Here is an 11844-nt window from a genome sequence, read left to right on the forward strand (position 1 = left end):
GAAAAATGACGTTTTACCTGCCAGCCACAATGGCGGCTTTTCACGCTGTATCATCACCTCGTGCCTCATTAATCATGCATTCCATTTCGATGGCGGGCAGGCTCCAATTCGCCCACCACGCCATCACCTCGCTGCTTCATCATGCTGGGCGCCACATTTAAAGTGCAGCCATGCACACAGCCCTCAGTGCTTCCAGCCCATAACTGCTGCACAGAAGAAATGGCTCTAAAAGGAAAGAAGACTGCAGGCCCCGGTTTTAGTGACACGTCCCTCGAGCGCCTTCTGGATGCCGTGGAGGCCCACCGTGAAGTCCTCTACCCCCCGCTCTGGCTGCAAGAGGACCAGCAACATTACCAGTCCAGTTTGGTAGGCGATGGCAGTGGTGATCAGTGCCAATGCTGCACAGAAGAGGTTGGCCATCGACCTGTATTAAGTTAGCTGATGATAAAAACAGGAATTCTTAAGTGTTCTGTGAAGTCAAAAGCATTGAATAGATGTGAAATTTGGACTCTGATGCCAGGGGTTTTCGTGTGTGTTTGTTTTAAAGGGTATCTATTGTATCTTGCTTTTGGAACGGGGGAAAATCAATAAAGATTGTTTAAATGATTGAGTTGGCATTAGAATTCAAGGCTTTTCAATGGACTTTTTGGGCATTTTAAAATCTTGTTTTTTCTATTTAAACCGGACGTTCTAATTTTGAGTCTGGTTGCCCAGTATTTATAAAGAATGAAAATTGTACAGAAAAAGTCTGCCTTTTTTTTTTGGCTGGGTGCAGTTCTTGAAAAAAGGTTTAGTGTATGATTGTACTCATTTTATCCAAACATACAGCAGTTTAGAAGTGCCCAACCCCTGTCATGCTTGAACATAATTATGGGCAAATATAAACACAAATAAAAGCGTGCATGTAAGGTAAACTTTACGGACATCATTCTCATCTTCACTACCCGGGTGATAATATGACACAGCAGTTCACCCAGCTGTGGTAGCACCCAATCATTGATTTCAATGGAATGAAAGTCAGTCGGGTTTTATAACAGGCAGGGAATCTGTTCCACTAGGTTACTGCCCAGGTGGTGCAGGTGAGAATGACAGCACCCCCAGCCTCCCCTCCCCACCAACCCTGTCCTCACCAACGCCTGCTAGCACATGGAGCCTGACAGAAATGGGCTAAGGTCGGGCCCAATGCATGTGCCTGATTCCGTAAGTAGCATTCATGGCTACAAAAGTGTGCTCCCGACATATGCCGATCTAATTTTTCTAAAATCATTCTTTCATGGGATGTTAGCGAGACCAGCATTTATTTCCCATCCCTAATTGCCTGCGAGAAGGTAGTGGTGAGCCGCAGTCTTGAACGACTGCAGCCCATCTGGTACACCCACAGTAATGTTAGGGAGGGAGTGCCAGGATTTTGACCCAGTGACGGTAAAGGAACGGCAATATAGTTCCAAGTCAGAATGGTGTGTGACTTGGTGGGGAACTTGCAGGTGGTGGTGTTCCTATGCATCTGCTACCTAAGTGGTAGAAGTCGGAGATGTAGAAGGTTCTGTTGAAGAAACTTTAGTAAGTTACTGCACTTGTAGATGGTACTCATTGCAGAGATGGTGCACTCGTGGCTTTGATTGTGCAAACTCCTCTTTTTGCCTCTCCGTTCGACTGAGGGTATTCTTTTGCAAAATTGTGGAATAATTTGTCAGTGAACAAGGACCATTGCTGACTCTACAATATCCAGGACTCCAGAGTGGTAATCAATGACGATGATAAATATTTTGCCTTTAAACTCAAATAAATCCATTCCCAGGTTCTACCATGGCCTTGATGGAAAAGTTAAGGGTGACAGTGGCTCGCTCTGCTGTTCGCTATTCACTGCACATGTAAGGCAATTCTAGATTAGCTCTTCAACTGAATAACTAATGCCTGGCGACCAGATTAACTGTTGGACTCTTGCTCAGCACTTTGCTTTCCCCAAGTGACCGTGATGAATTTTCTGGAGAAATTTGTGTCAAAATGTTTTAGGGATGACTAGTCTGTCCTTGAAAACTGATGATTGTGAGATACTTTCTCTGTTTGAAGCACTGGCATAGTACTGGGTTGTTAGGAGTAAAACTTGTCCAACCTTTCTGGCAGTGTTCCATTATTTGGACACACTCATCATCCTGTTTTCTTGTTTAATCTGTAATCTTTTTTTCAGTTGCTGGTGTTTGCTAATGAATGAAGTATATGCTTCCATTTCCTCAATGAAATTCAAATCTTTCATGTTCGTTCCTTCCACTGGTATTCTTTATAGTACATCTGCTGTTGTCTGGTACTCCCTTGAACATATTCAGTTGCTGAATCATACCTCATTAGTCTCAATCTGAAACTTTGAATTCTAGGCAGCATCTTTGCAATCTCCTTTAGGTTAAGTAGAGTGACCAAAGGCTTGTGGTTGATTCCAATTTTAAACCACAAAACTTATCATGTAATCTGAGAACTTCTCACTCGCCCATGTGGCTGCTAATGATTCTTTCTTGGTGGCTGCATACCTTTTCTCTATGTCTGTGAGTGATCTTGAGGCATAATAAACTGGTCTTCTTTTTCCACTTTTGGAACTTGAAACAAAATTGCACCCAGGCATGTAGATGATGCATCTGTTGCTACTGGGGTTGGCAGCCACCAAATCGTAGTGCCATAGAATTTCAGGTGAAATTAGAAGATTTTTGATCTTGTCAAAAGCATTTTGCTAGTCCACATTCCAGCACCACTGTTGACCCTGTCTCAACAGCTGTCTCAACAGCTCATTGATTTCTGCCAAATTTGCAAGGAACTTGTCTACTTGGTTGACCATCCCAAGGAATCTTTGCAGCTCTGTAACATCCTTGGGTTGTGGGAATTTTCTAATCACCTTCATTTTCTGTGGGCTGGCTATTATTCCTGAAGCTTGCATGATGTGCCCTAGGAATTTAATCATTGGCTTTGCAAATTCACATTTATGTTCAATGCCAAACCAGCTTCCTGTATAACTTTGAGGACTGCTCTCATTCTACGGTCATGTTCTTCCCCCGAGGAACCGTGTACGAGTATGTCATCCATATGGCATATCACACCTTCCATACCTTCCAGGGTCTGAACATTGTTCTTGGAATATCTCTGGTGCAGAAGCAATTCCAAATGGCAACCTGTTAAATCAATAATGACCGAGTGGTGTTATAAAAGTGGTTAGCAGTCTTGATTCTTTGTCCAGAGGCAACTGCCAAAAGCCAGTGTTTGTGTCTAATTTGATGGTATGGGGACTTTTTACTAATTTGGCAAGACTTGCCAACAATGCCATCGGGTGGATCTCATGCTCTAAGTCATTGTTTAAGTCAAGTCTGTCCAAATTCTAACTGAGCCATTAGGCTTTGGTTCTGTGACCATTCCAGAACACCTCTTTGTCGGAATGGTTATAGCAGGAGGTTATCTTTCTCAACAGGAAGAGATAACCCCCTGTGGAACATGTGCTCACTTTCACTCTCGACTTTGCCCAGGAGTGGGTGAGGGACTTTCCTTGGTGTGAAGAGGCAAATTGGTTTAGCATCAGCTCTTAGGGTTACATGATATTTGGTCTTCAGATTTCCAAAGCCTATAAATAATGTTAGAAATTCATTCCTAACTGTGTTGTGGTACTGCTCATCAGCAATTTCATCAACTTTATAAATCAACCTCAATTGTAAGCATGCCTTCCTACTTAATAATGATGATTCTTGGTTCTGCATGACATACAGTGGTTCAATGATATCTCTGTCCTTGTATTTTAATTTTGCCAGGTGTTGACCCATGATTTTCAGTGTAGTCCCACCCGGACCTTGTAACTGGATAGATGATGGCTTTAATGCGATGTTTTGAGCCACTTTACTTAATAAGATAAGACTGAAACACCTGTGCCTGTGTCTAATTTAAGTTCTGTGCGGTGTCCGTCCACTTCTAGTTTAATGCTCTTGTAATTATTTTCTGTTTCGTTAACTTCTCCTGGAAGGTTATTTGTTTTTTCTATGGCTCTTCCACTTCGTGTATTTGGTTAGGCCTTGTTATTTTCCCTTTCTTTTTGTACGATGTCTGTGTTTTAGATTGGCAGACAATTTTAAAATGTCCTAACTTTCCACAGGTGTGGCATTGTGCTTCCCCTGATGGATATTCTCCCCGCTTATGCAGGTTTTTCCTGCCACACCGAGAGCATTTCAAGATGGTGGTTGGTGTGCTTTTCCCTGATTTCACAGGCTTTTGCTTCACTGTGCTTTCTCTTTCCTGTCTGGCATATTGAATGACCTCACTCATTCATTTCGAAGGGATATCACTTTCAACTCAAACAACCGTTCTACTTTGCTTTCTGAGCTCAGTCTGTCGCACAATTTGTACTGCTTTAATTAAAGTTGGATCTTCCTTCGCTTGTAAGAGATCTGATAAGGTTTCATCTAGGGTCCCAACTACTATGTGATCACGAATTAATTCATCTCTCACTATTCCCTAGTTGCAATTTTCTGCTGGCCTGTATAGGTCATTTATGAATTAATCCATGCATTTTTCGGGCTTTTGTTTCTGCTTATCAAATTTTGCTCACTTGATTATTATATTTTTTCAAACACTTAAATATGAATCCAAAGCCTGTAGGACTTCATCATAAGAACTTGAAGCTTCATCAACTCCCTGCCTTGCTAATAGCTTCAACTGTCTAGAGTAAAGTACTAACCTGATCCTTTTGTTCCTTCTTGTGCAAGCCAGAAGCAGTTCTATACCTGGAGAAGCACTTTCTCCAATTATCCCAGTGCTGAATTTATTGCTAGCCTTCAGCACTTCGGAAAGGTTCTGGGAGTAGCAGTGTAGAATCCATGCTTGTCCCAAGCTCTGGACTTGTTGCTGCTTTACTAGCTTGGCTTGTAGATTCTGGGCTGTGCTCACTGCTGTGTAAAATCCAGGTCTGTGCCTCAGCTTGCAGCTGCTGCATTCGGGATGCTCCGAGTTTTCAGGTGAGTCTGCGATCAATTTTCTTTTTTATTCTTCTACTAAGGATCTGTAGGCTATCAGCTCTGTAGTCTTTTCTTGGAGTTTTTCTGTGTCTTTTACTCACCGTCTGCTGTCACCATGTTTTGCCTTATGTTCGGGGTCTAGGGTTTGACTCTTTTCCTAAGAAAGCTACCTAAATTTGTGTAGTGTTATGTGCTAATAGAATGGATATGCTAATGAGTGATGTAGACTATGATGTAGACTATATCTGTGACATTAGCAGTCATGTGCTAGAGACTCTGTATAGCAGACAGGCAGCACTCAGAGGAGATGTACCTACTCAGTATCCGCCTTGTACATATTGTACATAAACTAGTTTTATGTACCTGAGTCTGGCCACTGTCCTTCTTCATAAGATACAAGGTCTAGCACTTCCATCAAACAGTTCATAAAAATGATTATTGTTTATTTACAGATCTATGTACATCTCAGCAACTCTACATAAGGCTGGACTTCTCCTTCCCTCCAGATCTCTGTTAATCATGTGACATTGCATCATAGTTACATCAGCATCAGCTGCTTCTGATGGTAACCCTTTTACTCTGCAGATGACATATTTCCAAGGGGCAATACCTTCATCACATTTTTGTGGTGGGATGCATGAATTGGACCGGACACACACCTTCACCATGTAGTAGGCTTTCCTGAATGCGAAAAATTCCATATGGCATTCATTTGTGTATCATAGTTCCTTATCAACCCTATGGCCTAGGGGAAGATATCTGCTATGAAACCAGGACTAAGCTCTACATCCAATACTGGCAATTCTACTGAGAAATCTCCTAACAGCAGAGGAGGACTTTAGGCATCACTAATCTCGATATCTGCTCCTGAGCAAATTTTAAAATTAACAATCTACTTAATGCTGAATTGCCATCATGCCACCGATCTGCCTTCATAACCTGTTATTAGTTTTGTTAGTTCACCCTATCTGCTAAATATCTGAATGCTCAGTGTTTAAGTTTAAGTATTGCAAATCAGAATTTTGAGGTCAATAAATAATCATTGGTGAATAAATCGTCTGACTTATTTTTTAATGATGTGAACAGCAAGAATGAATTCCTTCATTCAGTAGTTTGTGGCTATCCTAATTGAGAACTGAGAATTAAGGAAACTCAAATTCAATCTGAACTGAGTGATGTAAGACAGTTCAGCAATAGGATCATTCATGCTGGACAAAGCTGGGTAGTAAATCCCAGACAGTTCCTCAATGCAGAGCTACAGTGAAGAGGATTAGGGATTCACCTGATTCCTTGACATATATTTAAGAATATAGGAAATAGGAGCATGAATAGACCATACTGCCTCTCAAGCCTGCTTCCCCATACAATAAGATAATGGCTGATCTTCCACCTTAACACTGATGCATTATGTTTGGATATCCAAAAGACATTCAACAAGGTGCCATATAAAAAAGTTATTACACAAGAGCTCAGTTCTGATGAAAGGTCACCGACGTGAAATTTTAATTCTGTTTCTCTCTCCACAGATGCTGCCTGACCTACTGAGCATTTCCAGCATTTTCTATTTTATTTCATATTTCCAGCATCTGCAGTAATTTGCTTTTGATTTATAAAGGGTTCTGAGGGCAATATGAGGGATGCATGAATTGGACAGGACATACAGCTTCACCATGGCTTTCCTGAATGCGAAAAATTCCATTTGGCACCCATGCGCATGGATAAATGATTAAGTAACAGACAGAAAGCTACAATGTTATCACTGGCTATCATCAGACTTCTAATACAAAAACAGAATTACCTGGAAAAACTCAGCAGGTCTGGCAGCATCGGTGGAGAAGAAAAGAGTTGACGTTTCGAGTCCTCATGACCCTTCAGCAGAACTGAGTAAAGTTAGGAGTGGGGTGAAATATAAGCTGGTTTAAGATGGGGGGGGGGGGGTGGGGGGGGGAGTGGGGAGGAGAGAAGTTGGTGGGGGGGGGTGGCTGTAGGGACAAGCAAGCAGTGATAGGAGCAGATAATCAATAGATGTCACAGACAAAGGGACAAAGACGTGTCAAACACCAGGAGAGAAATTGAAAGCAATGAAGGTGAACAAGGCAGAAGCGACAACCTTGTTCACCTTCATTGCTTTCCATTTCTCGCCTGGTGTTTGACACGTCTTTGTTCCTTTGTCTGTGACATCTTTTGATTATCTGCTCCTATCACTGCTTGCTTGTCCCTACAACCACCGCTCCCCCCCAACTTCTCTCCCCCCACCCCACCCCACCCCCCCCACCTTAAACCAGCTTATATTTCACCCCTCTCCTAACTTTACTCAGTTCTGCTGAAGGGTCATGAGGACTCAAAACGTCAACTCTTTTCTTCTCCGCTGATGCTGCCAGACCTGCTGAGTTTTTCCAGGTAATTCTGTTTTTGTTTTGGATTTCCAGCATCCGCAGTAGTTTTTTTGTTTTTATCAGACTTCTAATTCCTGATTTTCATTGAATTCAAATCCCATGGTGGGATTCAAAGCTGGGTCCCCAGAGCAATATCCTGGGTCACCAAATTACCAGCCCTGTTATAGTACCACCACCTCCCCAGTAATGGCTTAGATGAAAGGATCAAGTGTAATGTATCAAAGTTTGTTGATGATACAAAGCTAGCTGTGACAGTAAGCTGTGAGGAGGACACAAGGAGGTTGCAAAGGGATATAGGCAGATTAAGTGAATGGGCAATAAGGGAGCAGATGTACTGTATTGTGGGGGAAATGTGAGGTTATTTATTTTGGTAGGAAAATAGAAAATTGGAATTTTGTAATGGTGAGAAACTTTTAAATGCTGGTGTTTGAAGAGATTTGGACATCTTCATGCAAGAAACACAGAAAGCTAATGTGCAAGCACAGCAAGCAATTAGGAAGGTAAATGCCAGTTGTTACAAGAGTGTTGGAGTACAAGTGTGAAGAAGTTTTGTTGCAATTGTACAGGGGTTTGGTAAGACCATACCTGGAATGATGCGCACAGTTTTAGTCTCCGTATCTAAAGAAGGATATATTTGCCTTGGAGGCAGTGGAGCAAAGTGTCACAACCACATAAAAGGCATTTCCTTAAAGTAGCTCGTGAACTAAGAATTTGTGAGTGGTTCAATGTAAAGATAACTTAGCAGTCAAGCTTTATTCTTCATCAAGACAAAGATTAGTTTATTACAGAACTACTGCTGGAAGTTACCTAAGTAAAAGTAATTAAGTTATTAACCAAAATACAGATACAAAGATTAAAATGCAGATAAAGAAAAAATGATACTTAAAGATGAGATTTTATGTCAGTCTCTGTGAGATATCATTGCAGGGCCGTTGCTTGAATTCTCCTTTCTGGAGTGAAGGGGTTGAAACTTGAGGTTTGGTTTACAAACTGCGATGGCTTGCGGTGTCGAATAGCTGGAATTTTACTTTGTAGGTGGACTTGATAGGTAGAGCAGATGCTGTGAGAGAGTGAAGACTCCATTCTTTACTGGAAACTGCGGGTACTGACACTCAAATGTTGCCTGGTTTCTTCTCAGCAGACCAAGGATGTTTTTCCGGATATGTTACTCTAACTCCCGATGGTAGGGAACCACAGTTCTCACATGTGGCTCGTGGCTGGATTAGCTGAGAGCTGTGCGCTGGTATTGTCTCTCACTCTGCCACACAAAATGGCTTCTTACAGCCTCCTTTACACAGTTCAAAAATGCAAAAATAGCTACTATCCCAAACTGTCGAATCATGTGTCCATGATAGGCATAGAGTTAACCTAGGTCTGGGGACATAGTCCCATCCATTGTCTTTCAGCCAAGGTAATTAACCTTTTAAATGTTGAGCTACTAACATGAATGGCTCCCATTCTTCCAGGTTTGGTGAGATAGGAAAGACCCATTCACACACACAGCAAAGCCATTGTTAATGGGGGGAATCTTCTCCTGGCAGCAGCAGGAACTGTGGTGGGCCGGGGCACTTAATTTGAGGCGAGACAAAAAATCAGTTTTCCGACGGTGGGATAAACTGTTGGAATTTTGTTCTCCCAACTATCATGGCAGGTTAAAGGTGGGTCGAGCTTCCCGACGAACAATGTCAGGAACCCCATTTGCATTCATTAGCATGTCATAAATGCTCATTAAAAGGCCACCTCGCTGGAGATGTGCGACATCTCCCAATCACTCAAATGCATAAGGGAGGTGACAGATGCCCTGTTCACTAGAGTTCACCAGCGTGTCCAGTTCCACGGATACTGAAAAGAGGGCTGTGAGACTGGTGGGATTCACAGTGATACCTGGTTTTCTACGAGTGCAGGGCGTCATCGACTGCACAGTTTGGCATAGCAGCTATTTTTGTGTTTTTGAACTGTGTAAAGGAGCAGCACCTGCTCTACCCATCAAGTCTATCTCCAAATTAGGGCCCCTGGCATTCTTCACTTCATCCAGGAGATTGAGGTCAGTAGGTGCTGCTTTCCCCTTCCTGTTAACCGTTCACTATTTCATATTGGCTGCCGGTTGTACAAACTGCACAAGGCTGGACACGGGAAGCACAGCCAGTGTTGGGGGGGGGACATGGAGGGAGGTGAGAGGGAGAAAAAAGGGAAGGGAAGGGAGTGCCAGGGATGGGGGGTGGATGGCAGCAGGAGAATGACCAAAGGGGGAGGGGTGAGGCATTGGCAGGACTTGGGAGGGGGTGGGAAGGACCAGTGGGGAAAATTGAGACTATCCGGGGAATGAAGCCAGGCTGTTATAGAGCTCAGCATGGCACACAGGTCTCAGTCTTGGTCTTGGGCAGGGCAAGGCCTCTCTGGACAGCGACAGTCTTACAGAAATGTGTGGAAAAAAAGTAGTCTGTGCATTTCATCCTGGGGATTGGAAGCATGGTACTGGGACACAGGGGGCACAGTCACATTCAGTGGCGGCAACTGATCTGGTAAGATGGAAGTTTGAGTCTCAAAGTGGGGGTCTCTGTACGTAAGGCTGCAGCTGGCTTTGAGAACGGGAGGGGTCAGATTCACAAGGAGCATGGGGACGTCAGCATCGAAGGGAACAGGGGAAAGAACAGGAATGTCAACATAAAAATGGAGTCAAAGGTTACGGGGGAAGCTGAATGGTCACAGGAGGGAGAGGAATTAGGAGGTGGTGACTGTGGAGGAGGATGGGAGGAACTTGGTGGGTGACAGGGTGTGGAATGTGCTGGAAGCACTTACATTTTGAAGAACCATCTTCTACTTTGCTCAGTTATGACGCAGTTCAAAAAATAATCTGGAAGAAAACGATTTGGGAGGAGTCTCAAAACAGGTGGGAGGAGCTAATGGCTCCTCTTTTTGACCAAGTGAAGGGGAATTAGCTGTTTGCTCAAGCCATGGAGAACTAGGTTCAGCTGATTACTGTTCTCGAGGGTCAAATTCCCAATAAAAGGAGCATTGCTCCATGACTAATGGGGCGCATTCTTGTGAGAATCCATTAAGGTTTGGAGCTGGAGCTGAGTAGGTGTGATTGGCCATCTGTTCCTGACAGAGGCATGAACAAAGGGATGGAGATGAACTCCTCTAAGGGGCGCAGCTGCTGAGTAGCACCTAGATGCACGGTCTGAACCTCCATAATCCCAGCTAAATGGTCATGGTTGTCAAGGCATAACGCATAATCTTTCCATTGTGCCAAGGATATGCTCTTTCTATAGAGCATCTAGGCTCATGGAGGAATGCTGACAATTACCTGACAGTAATTCTCACATATGACTATAATCACCCTGGTCAGGCTGCAATATTTGCATGCTCAGTCATGTATGAATGGGAGGAGCACCCACCTGTCATCCTCAAGGATGTCTGTTACCAACAAGGGTTGGGTTGTGGATGCCAGGCCTAGATGGAGGACAGATCAAGAGCTTGGAGATGGAGGAAAAACCTGGTAATGGGGAGCTTAATAAAGTTATCAAATCTATATGTTCACAGAGACAAAGAGGCATGGAGAATGCAGGCTGAGGCAACCCTGCCTTGGTTATTGCTCTAATATGAATGAACTGAATATGAATGAATATCATCAACTGGCACAGGTCCAGCATGAGCAGCAATTGGGAGAGGGTCCCCAGGATGTCCAAGATGCTCCCAAACAGGGGCAAATGAAATAAAGGCCAGTGGCTCGACCATGGGAATATCATAGGCTCTACTCCTAAATGAAAAGAACGAAAGGCAATGCCGCAGACACCTTACCTGTGCATTTGCGTGATTGGGAAATGCTGCACAGGTCCTCATTGGGGCCCTGGGTTGTCTAGGGATGTGGTAGCTCATGTCGGCCAGCTTCTCAGGGAAGAACATGGAGGGCATCCCCTGCCAGTGGCATTAAAGGTCACTGCCACACTCAACCTTTTTATCAGTGGTTCCTTCCAGGGCACCAATGGGGACCTGTGTGGCATCTCCAATCACTCAAAAGCATAAGGGAGGTGACAGATGCCGTGTTCACTAGAGTTCACCAGCAGGTCCAGTTCCATGGATACTGAAAAGAGGGCTATGAGACCAGTGGGATTCACAGCGATACCTAGTTTCCTACAAGTGCAGGTGTCATTGACTACACACGTGGCCTTGAAAGACCCCTGGCAGCAGCCTGTAAAATTCATCAATCAAAAAGGATTTCACTCTTTGAACATCCAGCTAATTCGTGTTGACAGAAGGCAAATCCTGCATGTTTATGTTAGATACCCAACGAGTTCTCAGGGCTCTTACATTTTGACCCACTCGCAGGTGCCACAGAGCTTTGAGGGACCTAGGCGATTAAATGGCTGGCTCCTCGAGCACGAGGGATACCACCAGAAGACATGGTTGATGACACCACTTCATCATCCACAAAGTGCTCTTCAAGAAAAGGTACAGTGCTGCATATG

This window comes from Cetorhinus maximus, chromosome 8 (assembly GCF_964194155.1).
Source record: "Cetorhinus maximus chromosome 8, sCetMax3.hap1.1, whole genome shotgun sequence".
NCBI lineage: Eukaryota > Metazoa > Chordata > Chondrichthyes > Lamniformes > Cetorhinidae > Cetorhinus > Cetorhinus maximus.